Source organism: Equus caballus, chromosome 10, assembly GCF_041296265.1.
Source record: "Equus caballus isolate H_3958 breed thoroughbred chromosome 10, TB-T2T, whole genome shotgun sequence".
NCBI classification, from domain to species: Eukaryota; Metazoa; Chordata; class Mammalia; order Perissodactyla; family Equidae; genus Equus; species Equus caballus.
Window position 1 is genome coordinate 48,079,740 of NC_091693.1, and position 13,146 is coordinate 48,092,885.

A 13,146-nucleotide genomic window follows, 5' to 3' on the forward strand; every position below is an offset into this window, starting at 1 on the left:
GGGCAAGGGAAACAAAAGAAAAAATGAACAAATGGGACTATATCAAACTAAAAAGCTTCTGCACAGCAAAGGAAACCATCAACAAAATGAAAAGACAACCTAACAATTGGGAGAAGATATTTGCAAACCATATATCAGATAAGGGGTTAATATCCAAAATATACAAAGAACTAATACAGCTCAACAACAAAAAAACAAACAACCCAATTAGAAAATGGGCAAAAGATCTGAACAGAGATTTCTCCAAAGAAGATATACGATGGCCAACAGGCATATGGCACCTTTAATCTTTTTAATGTCTCCATAGTTTTACCTTTTCCAGAATGTTATATACTTGGAATCATACAATATACAGCCTTTTCAGATTGGCTTCTTTCACTTAACCATAGGCATTTAAGGGTCCTACATGTCTTTACATGGCTTGATGGTTCATTTCTTTTAATTGCTGAATAATATTCCATTGTATGGATGTACCACAATTTGTTTATCCATTCATCTCTTTGTTGCTTCGAAGTTCTAGCAATTAAGAATAAAGCTGCTATAAACATTCGTGTGGAGGTTTTTGTGTGGACTTGGGTTTTCAACTCATTTTGAGTAAATGCCAAGGAGCTCAACTGCTCCTTGGTTGATACAGTGAGAGTATGTTTAGTTTTGTAAATACTGCCAAACCGTCTTCCAAAGTAGCCATACCATTCTGCATTTCCACCAGCAATGAGTGAGAGTTCCTTTTGCTCCACATGCTTGTGAGCATTCAGTGTTTCAATGTTTTGAATTTTAGGTATGTAACAATATATCACTGTTGTTTTAATTTGCAATTCCCTAATGACATATAGGGTTGAGCATCTTTTCATACGCATATTTGTCATCTGTATATCTTTTTTGATATGTTGTCTATTCAGATCTTTTGCTCCTTTTAAAATCAAGTTGTTTGTCTTATTGTTGAATTTTAAGAGTTCTTTGTATATTTTGGATACCAGTCCTTTACCAAATACGTGTTTTGCTAATATTTTCTCCCAGTCTGTGGCTTGTCTTTTCATTCTCTTAACGGTGTCTTTCACAGAGCAGAAGTTTTTAATTTTAATGAAGTCCAACTTATCAATTTTTTCTTTCATGGATCAGGCTTTTGGTATTGTATCTAAGAAATTATTGCCAAACCCAAGGTCCCCTGTATTTTCTTCTGTTTTGTCTTCTAGTAGTTTTGTAGTTTATATTTTACATTTAAGTCTAAGATCCACTTTGAATTAATTTTTTTGCATGAAGATGCCCAGTTGTTCCACCACCATTTGTTGAAAAGGTTACCTTTCTCCATTGGATTGCCTTTGTCCCTTTGTCAAAGATCTGTTGATTATATTTGTTTGGGTCTATTTCTGGGCTCTGTGCTGTTCCATTTAATTATTCATCCATTATTTTTTTGCCAATATCACATTGTCTTGACTAGTGTAGCTTTATATTAAATCTTGAAGTCAGGTAGTGTCAGTCCTCTGACCTTTTTCTTCTCCTTTAAAAATATTGTATTGGCTATTTTGGTTCTTTTACCTTTCCATGTAAACTTTAGACTCAGTTTGTTGATATCCACAACCTGAGTTTTTGATTGGGATTGCACTGAATTTACAGATCAAGTTGGATAGAACTGAAAACTTGAAACTATTGAGTCTTCCTATCTATGTACATGGAATCTCTCTCCACATATTTAGATCTTCCTTGCTTTCTTTCATCAGGGTTCTGTAGTTTATCTCATATAGATCTTGAACAAATTTGTTAGATTTACATTTTTTTGATGCTAATGTAAATGATACTATGTTTTTATTTTAAATTCCAATTTCTCATTGCTGGCATGTAAGAAAGCAATTGACTTTTGTGTATTAACCTTGTATCCTACAACCTTGCTATAATTACTTGTTAGTTCATTTTTTTTATAGCTAATCATGTCATCTGCAAAGATAGGTTTATTTCTTCTTTCCCAATCTGTATACTTTTTATTTCCTTTTATTGTCTTATTACATTAGCTAAGACTTCCAAATTATGTTGAATAGGAGTCGTGAGAGCAAACATCCTTGCCTTCTTCCTGATCTGAGGGAGAAAGCACATAGCTTCTTACTATTAAGTGTGATGTTAGCTGTAGGGTTTTTGTAGATGTTCTATATCAACTTTGAGGAGATTCCTCTCTTTTCCTAGTTTGCTCAGAGTTTTGCCATGAATGGGTATTGGACTTCGTCAAATATTTTTTCTGCATCTATTGATATGATCATCTGATTTTTCTTTTTTAGCCTGTTGATATGACGGATTATATTAATTGATTTTTGAACGTTAAACTAGCCTTGCATACCAAGAATAAATTCCACTTGATCATGGTGTATAATTCTTTTTATACATTGTTGGATGTGATTTACTAATATTTTGCTGAAAATTTTTGCATCTATGTTTATGCGTGTTATTAGTCTGTAGTTTTCCTTTCTTGTAATGTCTTTCTTGGTTTTAGTATTAGAGTAATACATGTTTCATAGAATGAGATAGGAAGTATTCTCTTCTTCTATTTTCTGGAAAATACTGTAGAGAATTGGTATAATTTCTTCCTTAAATGTTTGGTAGAATTCACCAGTGAACCCATCTAGGCCTGGTGTTTTCTGTTTTGGCAGGTTATTAACTACTGTTTTAATTTCATTAATAGATATATATAGGCCTGTTCAGATTGTCTGTTTCTCCCTGTGTTTTAGTGAATTGTGTCTTTCAAGAAATTGGTCCATTTCATCTAGGTTGTCAAATTTGTGGGCAGAGTTGTTCCTAATATGCCTTTATTATCCTTTTCATGTCCATGAGATCAGCAGTGATGGCCCTCTTTCCTTTCTGGTATTAGTCACTTGTGTCTTCTCTCCTTTTTTCTTAGTTAGGCTAGCTAGAAGTTTATTGATTTTACTGATCTTTTCAAAGCTTTTGGTTTTGTTTATATTCTCTATTGATTTCCTGTTTTCAATTTCATTGATTACTGTTCTATTTTTATTATTTATTTTCTTCTGCTTACTTTGTGTTTAGTTTTTTGCTTTTTCTAGTTTATTAAGGTGGAAACTTAGATTATTGATTTTTTTCATCTGTTTTCTCTTCTAATATATGCATTCAATGTTATAAAATTCCCTCCATGCACTGCTTTCACTGTATCCCACAAATCTCGATAAGTTGTATTTTCATCTTCATTTGGTTCAAAATATTTCTAAGTTTCTCTTGAGATTTATTCTTTGACTCAGGGTGTTATTTGGAAGTGTGTTGTTTAATATCCAAATATTTGGGTGATTTTCCAGCTAACTTTTACTGATTTCTAGTTTAATTTGATTGTCTGAGACCATGCTTTGTATGATTTCTGTTTTTAAATATCTGTTAAGGTATGTCTTATGGTCCAGAATGTCATCTATCTTGGTGAATGTTCCAGGTGAGCTTGAGAAGAATGTGTGTTCTGTTGTTGTTAGAAGGAGTATTTTATAAATGTCAATTAGATACAGTTGATTGATAGTGCTATTCAGGGAAACTATATCTTTACTTATCTTCTGTTTGCTTAATCTCTCAATTACTTGAAAAAGGGGTGTTGAAGTCTCCAACTATAACAGTGGATTTGTCTATCTGTCCTTTCAATTCAAACAATTTTTGCCTCACATATTTTGATACCCTGTTGTTAGGTGCATACATATTCAGGATGGTTATGACTTCTTGGACATAAATATATTCTATCTAATAAGTCAAGAGTAATTGTATAAGATTAATCCAAGACTTAAAAAAACAAATATAAGATGATCTTTCATCTACAACCTCAAAACAGTATTCACAACTCCATCAACTGTGTTCTAGAGATAAAAAAGGAAAAGAGGAGATCAACAACTGTTTGAGTCAGCTACCCTGTTTGGGGTGAAGAATTTCTTGTGAAACACTGGGAAACGTGGGAGAATGCTCCTATCATGTTACACAATGCTCAGACAAATTATACTGATAGAGACTGATTTCATCATGATGCTCCCTCTACAAATAAAGCTATCTTTATTAAATCAAATATTAATTTAAAACTCAGGCTCTAAGTCTAAATGATTCATTTATTTTAAAGGTACTTAGAATTGATTGTCATGCAGTACCTGCAAAAAAGCCTGTACAACCCAGACCTACTGGGGAAAAAGCCATCTCAAACTTGCGATGGTTATCTAACATCTAGAAAGGATGTTTAATATCTAGAAATGATGTCTATTGGCCACTTACCCCTAAATACTTCGCTCCTATAAGGAAACTACTCTACCTACTAGGCTATTAATGACAAACATTCAGAGAAGAAGCTCTAGTCATTGAAGCAAAAGTACTATTTGAGATGTAGAAAGTGTGGACTCAGAGCAGCTACAAAACGTGGTTCTCAAGATTAAGTCCAAGAGCCTTGTCTGTGAGATCCAACTTCATCACTGCACTGTAATGCAAAGCTGGACTAACACCTTATTGATAATATTCAATAGGAACTTTCTAAAGGTCTGAATTTCCTAGATTATCATTTAGAGAACAGCACCACAGGAAGGAGTCCACTTCCTCCAATACTATTAAAACTCATATTGAAACTTTGGCTTATGCCAAAGATGGAATAAGGGAAACCAGTTTTATCCTGCTACCTCTAGCAACTCCCCCACCCCCCAGAAAAACAGGAAAAAATATATGAAACAACAATTTTCAAGACACTGGCCATCAGGCAATGAAGTATAGTCCTCCCTGAATGATGGAAAACAGATTAGGTGAGCCTACAGTTGCCCCAATACGTTGCTTTGAGAGAGTTTCTAGTCTGTGGCACAAGGAGGGTAAAGCCAGGCATAGCCTGGTGAACTCACTGAGTTGAGGAGATAGAGTTTACATTACATAATGATAAACAGGTAAATCCACCAAGAAGACACTGTAATTCTAAATGCGTATGCACTGAACAAGAATTGCAAAATGTGTGAAGCAAAACTTGATAGAACTGAAAGGAGAAATAGACAATCCACAATTATAGTTGGAGACTCGAACATCACTCTTTTATCAACAGATAGAACTAGACAGAAAAATCAGCAAGGATGTAGAAGAACTCAACAGCACCATCAACCATCAGGGTATAATTGACATTTATAGAACATTTCAGCCAACAACAGCTGAATACAGATTCTTTCCAAGTGCCAATAGAACATATACCAAAATAGACCATATCCTGAGCCATAAAACAAGCCTCATCAAATTTAAAAGAACTGAAACCATACAGAGTGTGTTCTCTGACCACAATGGAATCAAACTGGGATTCAATAACCGAGAGGTAACAGGAAAATCTCTAACCACATGGAAACTAAACAACACACTGATAAATAATCCATGGGTCAAAGAGGAAGTCTCAAAGGAAATAAAAAACACTTTGAACTAAATGAAAATAAAAATACAATATATCAAAATTTCTGGGGCACACTTAAAGCAGTGCTGAGGTGGGTCTTTACAGCACTAAATGCTTACATTAGAAAAGAGGAAAACTTTCAAATCAATAATCTGAGCCAGCAACTTAAGAACCTAGGAAAAGAAGAGGAAAATAAACCCAAAGCAAGCAGAAGAAAATAAATAATAAACATACGAGTAAAACTCAATGAAACTGAAAACAGAAAATAGAGAAAATTAATGAAACAAAACACTCACTCTTTGAAAAGATCAGTAAAATTGACAAACCTCTAGCAAGGTTGACAAAGAAAAAAAAATGAGAAGACACAAATTATCTATTATCAGCAATAAAACAAGGGATGTTATTGCAGACATCAAAAAGATAATAAGGGAATATTACAAAGAACTCTACACCCATAAATTTGACAACCTAGACAAAATGACAACCAATTCCTCAAAAAGCACAAACTACTAAAACTCATCTAACATGGAATAGATCATTTGAATAGCCCTACAACTATTAAGAAAATTGATTTTGCAATTTAAAAATTCCCTCAAAAGAAATATTGAGGCCCAAATGGTTTCACTGGAGAATTCTACTATGTGTTTAAAGAATTAACACCAATTCTATACAGTCTCTCAGAAAATAGAAGGAGAGGAATATTTCTCAATTCACTCTATAGGCCAGCTTCACCCTGATACCCAAAGAAGAGAAAGACTGTACAGAAAAAGAAATTACAGACCAATATCCCTCAAGAATTTAGATTTTTAAATCCTTAACAAAATATTTACAAACAGAATTCAGCCACACATATAAAAAAAAATTACATACTATGATTAAGTGGGGCTTATTTCAGGGATGCAAAGCTGCTTCAATATTCAAAAATCAATCAATGTGCTGGGCCAGCCCTGTGGGTGAGTGGTTAAAGTTGTATGCGCTCCACTTCAGTGGCCTGGGTTCACAGGGTCAGATCCTGGGTACAGACCTACTCCACTTATCAGCCACGCTATGGAGGCATCCCACGTATAAAGTAAAGGAAGACTGGCACAGATGTTAGCTCAGGGCTAATCGGATTGGCAACGGATGTTAGCTCAGGGAGGGAGACTCTCCTCACACACACACACAGAAAAATCAATGTAATCCATCATATTAACAGGCTAAAAAGAAACATCACATGACTATATCAATTGATGCAGAAAAAGCATTTGACAAAATTCAACACCCATTCACGATAAAAAAAAACTCCCAGAAAACTAGGAATAAGGAGAACTTCTTCAACTTAGTAGAGAACATCTTCAGAAACCTACAGCTAACATACACTTAATGGTGAAAGACTGCAAGCTTTCCTCCAAAAACTGGCAACAAGCCATAGACGTCTGTTCTCATCACTTAGATTCAACCCAGCAATGGAAGTTCTAGCCACTCTAGAAAGGCAAGGCACACGGACTGGAAAGAAATAACACTGCCTCTATTTGCACATGACATGTAGAAAATTCCAAGAAATCTGCACAAAATCTCCTAGAACTACCATGTTAGTTCAGCAGGTTCATAGGATAGAAGGCAAACATACAAAAATCAATTGTATTTCTATGTATATACGAGCAATGAACACATGGAAATGTAAAATTTTAAATAAAATGCCATTTAAAATCACTGAAAAAAAACAAAAGAAGTACTTAGGTATAAATCTAACAAAACGTGTACAACACATATGGTAAAAACTTTAAAATAAGTAAATAATAATTAGAGATAAATACCATGTTCACGATTGGAAGATTCACATAGTAAAGATGTCAATGCTCCTCAAATTGATATATAGGTTTAACACAATCCCTATCAAAATTTCTCCTAGAGGGGCTGGCCCGTGGAGTACTGGTTAAATTCAGCACGCTCCGCTGTGGTGGCCCAGGGTTCGCAGGTTCGGATCCTGGGCACAGACCTACACCACTCCTCAAAGCCACGCTGTGGTGGCAACCTGCATACAAAATAGAGCAAGACTGGCAACCGGTGTTACTTTGGGGCCAATCTTCCTCACACACAAACACACAAATTCTCGTATAGACAGATTATTCTAGAATTTATATTAATGGGCCAAGGAAGTAGAATAGCTAAAAATATTTTTTGAAAAAAAATAATTTGGGAGAAAACAAGCTACCCCATTTCAAGATTTATTTTGTAGCTACAGTAATCAAGACTCTGTAGTGTTGGCACAGGGATAAACACATAGATCAGTGGAACAGAACAGAGGACTGAGAAACAGACCCAAACAAATATGACCAACTGATCTTTAGCAAAGGGGCCAATGCAATTCAGCGGAGGAAGAACGGCATTTTCAACAGACTGTGCTGGAGTAACGGGATGTCCATGGGCAGGAAAATAATCTGCAAGTCTCACACTTTTTAGAAAAATTAACTCAAAATGGATCACAGACCTCAATATAAAACATAAAACTGTAAAACTTCTATAAAAATATTAATTAGAAATAGATCATAGACTTAAATATAAGATGTAAAACTATAAAATTTTTAGAAAAAAACATAGGAGAAAATGTTCAGGATCCAGGGCTAGGCAAGGAGTTCTTAGTCCTGAAGCCAACAGCGTGATCCATCAAACAAAAACTGATAAATTGGACTTTATTAAAATTAAAAGCTTTTGCCCTGTGAAAGACTCTGTTGAGAGGCTGAAAATATCTGCAAACCATATATCTGACAAAGGACTGGCATCCATAATACACTTATCAGAATAGCTTAAAAGAAAAAGCACCAAATGCTGGTGAGGATGCAGAGAAACCGGGTCACTCATACACTGATGGTGGGAATGTAAAATAGTACAGCCACTCTGGAAAGCAGTTTGGCAGTTTCTTTAAAAACTAAACATGCACTAAGCATACAACCCAGCAATTGTGCTCCTAGCATTTACTCCAGAGAAGTGAAAACTTATGTATACAAATATCTGTATACAACTGTTTATAGTAATTTTATTTGTGATAGCCAAAAACCAGAAACAACTCAGATGTCCTTCAATAGGTGAATGGTTAAAAACTGTCTTATATTCATATCATGAAATACTAAAGAATAAAAAAGAACACACTCTTGATACACACATTTTTCTGAGTAATAAAAAGGTAATCCCAAAAGGTTACATACTATATGTAGCCTTCTTTTATATAGCATTCTTTATATAGCATTCTTGATTGACAAAACTGCAGAAATGGACTATAGATTAGTGGTTGCCAGAGGTTACAGAGGGGTTGGGGTAGCAGAGAGGTGGGTGTAGCTATACAAGGGCAGCATGAGGGTCTTTGAGGTGAAGCAAATGTTCTGTATCTTGACTGGATAAGAGTTAAATCCTGGTTGATATTTTACTATAGTTTTGCAAGATATTACCATTGGGGAAAACCGGGTAAAGGGCATATTGAACTTCTCTGTATCACTTCCTACAATTGGATGTGAATCTACAATTGTCTCAAAATAAAGTTTAATTTAATAAGTAGCAACTATGTGTTGCCTACCAAAAACACAATTTAAATATAAAGCCACAATTAGGTTAAAAGTAAAAGGATAGAAAAAGATATACCGTACTGACATTAGTCAAAAGAAAGCCGGATTTGTGATTTTAGCAAAAGAAAAAGTCTATTTCAGAGAAAAGAATATTACCAGGAATAAAGAAGGTTATTTCAGAAGATAAATGGGCCATTAATCATGAGAATATAAAAATCTTAAATATGTATGCCCCTAATAACGGAGCTTCGAAATACATGATGCAAAAATTAATAGAGCTGCAAGGAACAATGAATAAATCCACAGTTATGGTTAGAGATTTCAATACCCCTTGCTCAATAATTGACAGAACAAGCAGACATAAAATCAGCAAGGATACAGCTGACTTAACAAACACTATCAACTAAGTTGACCCAACTGACATCTACAGAACACAGCAGAGAACAAAAGCAGAATTCTTTTCAAGTGCACATGGAACATTTACCAATGTAGACCATATTCTAGGCCATAAAGCCAACCTCAATAAATTTAAAAGGATTCAAGTCGTTTTCTCTGACCATAATACAATTAAATTAGAAGCCAATAATAGAAAAATATCTGGAAAATTCCCAAATATTTGAAAACTAAATGCCACACTTCTAAACAACCCATGGGTCAAAGAAGAAATCAAAATGAAAATTAGAAAATATTTTGAACCGAATGAAAATGAAACAATCGCATATTAGAAACTGTGTCCTAATGCTAAAGCAGTACGTAGAAATTTATAGCACTGATGCCTACAGTAAAAATGAGAAAAGTCTGAAGTCAATGATCTCCTCTTCAGCTTAAGGAACTAGAAAAAGAGCAAATTAAATCCAAATTAGGCACAAGAAAGCAAACAAAAATCAAAGCATAAATCAATGAAATAGAAAGTACAACAATACACAACTAGAAGGGTCTGCAACTAAGATATACAACTGTGTACAGGGGGGGTTTGGGGAGATAAAGCAGGAAAAAAAAAAAAGATTGGCAACAGTTGTTATCCCAGGTGCCAATCTTTAAAAAAAAAAAAAGGAAGATTGGCAACAGTTGTTAGCCCAGGTGCCAATCTTTAAAAAAAAAAAAGGAAGATTGGCAACAGTTGTTAGCCCAGGTGCCAATCAAAAAAAAAAAAAACAAAAAACAAAAAAGAAAGTACAGAAACAGAGAAAATCACTACAATCAAAAGCTGGTTCATTGAGAGTATATCAATAAAATTGATAAACTTTCAGCCAGAGAGAAGGCAAAAATTACCAAAGTCAGAAATGAGAGAGGTGACATCACTATGGATTCTATGGTTATTAAATGGATAATAAGGAAGTTATTATGAACTATTATTACTATGAATTATTATGTTCATTATGAAAATATTATGAACACTTATTCCTGTGAATTTGACAACTAAGATGAAATGGATAAATTCTTGGAAGACACAAACTATAAAAGCTCATTCCAAAAGAAATAGGTAACCTGAACACACCTATATCTATTAAAGAGATGGAATTTGTAGTTAAAAATCTTCCCATGGAGAAATATCCAGGACAATAACTCACAAGTGAATTGAACCAAACATTTAAAAAGGGAATAATGACAATTCTGCCAAACTTTTCCATAACACTGAAGAGGAAAGGATATTCCCCAACTCATTCTATGAGGCCAGCATTGCACTGACACCAAAAGTAAGCAAAGATATTACAGGAAAAGAAAACTGCAGGCTAATATCCTTCATGAATATAGATGCAAAAATTCTAAACAAACTATTAGCCAATAGAATGCAACAATACATAAAAAGGATAATACATCATGACTAAGTGGATTTCACTCCAGGAATGCAGGGTTGGGTTAACATTAGATAATCAACCAATATAATTCATCATGTTAACAAACTAAAAAGATCCAACAATGGACACAGAAAAAAATTTGACAAAATCCAACATCCATTCTTGATAAAAATAAAATTCAGAAAAGTAGGAATAGAACAGAACTTCCTGCAACTGCAACATCCCTACAGCTAACATCATATTTAATGATAGAGGACTACATTCTGTCCCTCTAAGGTCAGGAAAAGTCGAGGAGGTCTGTCTTCACAACTTCTATTTAACCTTAGACTGAGGGTTGGGGCCCTGCAATAAGGCAAGAAAAATAAATAAAATATACACAGATTAGAATGTAAAAAGTAAAAGCATCTTTATTCACAGATGGCATGATTGCCTATGTAGAAAATCTGAAGGAACATATTAAAAAAATCTATTGGAACTAATAAGTGAGTTCAGGAAGGTTGCAGGATACAAGATTAATACATAAAATTATATTTTATTTTTATATACTAGCAATGAACAATCATAAATTGAAATAAAAAATAATACCATTAACAAAATGATAATATATGAACTACTTAGGGATAATTCCGATGAAATATATAAAAGATCCACATGTTAAAAACTACAAAACATTGCCAAGAAATATTAAAGACGATCTAATGGGACTCACCTTGTTCAGGAGTCTGAAGGCTCACTAATGAAAAAAGGTCTATTCTTCCTCAATTAACCTGTAAATTCAATGCAAGCCCAACCAAAATCTTAGCAGACTTTTTGTTGGAACTGACATGATGACTTTAAAATTCACATGGAGATGCAAAGACCGAGAATAGGCAAATAATTTTGGAAAAGTAGAACAAAGTTGGAGGACTAAAACTACCTGATTTTAAAACATATAAAAAGCTACAGTAATCAAAACAGTGTGACATAGGAGTAAAAACAGTTCAATGGAACAGAGTAGAGTTCTGAAATGGACTCACACATATATGGACAATCGATTTGTGACAATAGTGCAAAGACAATTTAGCGGAGAATTTGTTTTCAACAAATGGTGCTAGGACAATTGAATACCCATATGTTAAAGAATAAAATTCAATCCATTCTTCTGCCAATATATAAAAGTTAACTCAAAATGGATCACAAATCTAAATATAAAATCTAAAAGCTCTAGAAGGAAACGTATGAGAAAATCTTTGCAACCTTGCAGAGATTTCTTCGATAAGACCCAAATAAGACCCATGAAAGAACAAAAGATACCAGACAAGATCAATAAAAGAACAAATGGATAAACTGAACTAAGTAAAAATTCAAAATTCCTGCTCTTGAAAAGACAGTTTGAAGAATGAAAAGCCATGCGACAGACTGGAAGAAAATATTTGCAAAATACGTATCTGATAAAAAGACTTTTATCCCGAATATGTGGAGAACTCTCAAGTCAATATTAAGAAAATAAACCAATAAAAAAAAATAGGCAAGTGACTTGAACAGACACTCCACAAAAGATATACAAAAGGCCAGTAAGCACATGAAAAGATGCCCAACATCAGGCATTAGACCAATGCAAATTAAAACCACATTGAGATATTTCCACATACCTATTAGAATGAATAAAATTTAAAAGCCTGACCGTACCAAGTTTGGGCAGGGATGTGGAGGAATTAGAACTCTCATACACTGCTGTTGGGAATGGAAAATCGCACGCTTATTTGAAAAACAGTATGGCAGTTGCTTACAAAGTTAAACATACTCTTACCACGTGATTCAGCCATTCTACTACTCTTCATTATTTACCCAAGAGAACAAAGCACATGTCCACACAAAGATTTGTACTAAAATGTTCATAGCAACTTTATGTACAGTAGCCCCAAATTGGAAATAACTCCCCAAAGTCCTCTGACAGGTGAATAGATAAACAAATTGCAGTATATCCATACAATGGCATACTACCCACCAACAAAAACGGATGAACCATTAGCACATATGTGACAATATGGAGGAATCTCTAAATAATTTAGCTGAGTGAAGAAAGCCAGACACAAAAGAATAGATACTCTATGATTCCATTTATATAAAACTGTAAAATAATACAAACTAATCTATAGTGACAGAAAGCAGATCAGAGGTTGCCGGGGGACCAGGACGGGGATGCGGGGAAGAGGAGGTGGTTACAGAGGGGATGGGGAAGTTTTTGGAGTGGTATGTTCACTATCTTGACTGTGGTGATGGTTCACAGGTGTATACATCTATGTCAAAACTTCTCAAAGTGTACACTTCACACGTGCAGATTATTGTACAACATTATATGTATCTCGAAAATGCTTTTTTTAAAAATCTCATTTTGGGACAGATTCTTGACTAGCATCTCAAAGCACCCAGTGTATTTTTAAGGTTAGTATATGTGAAT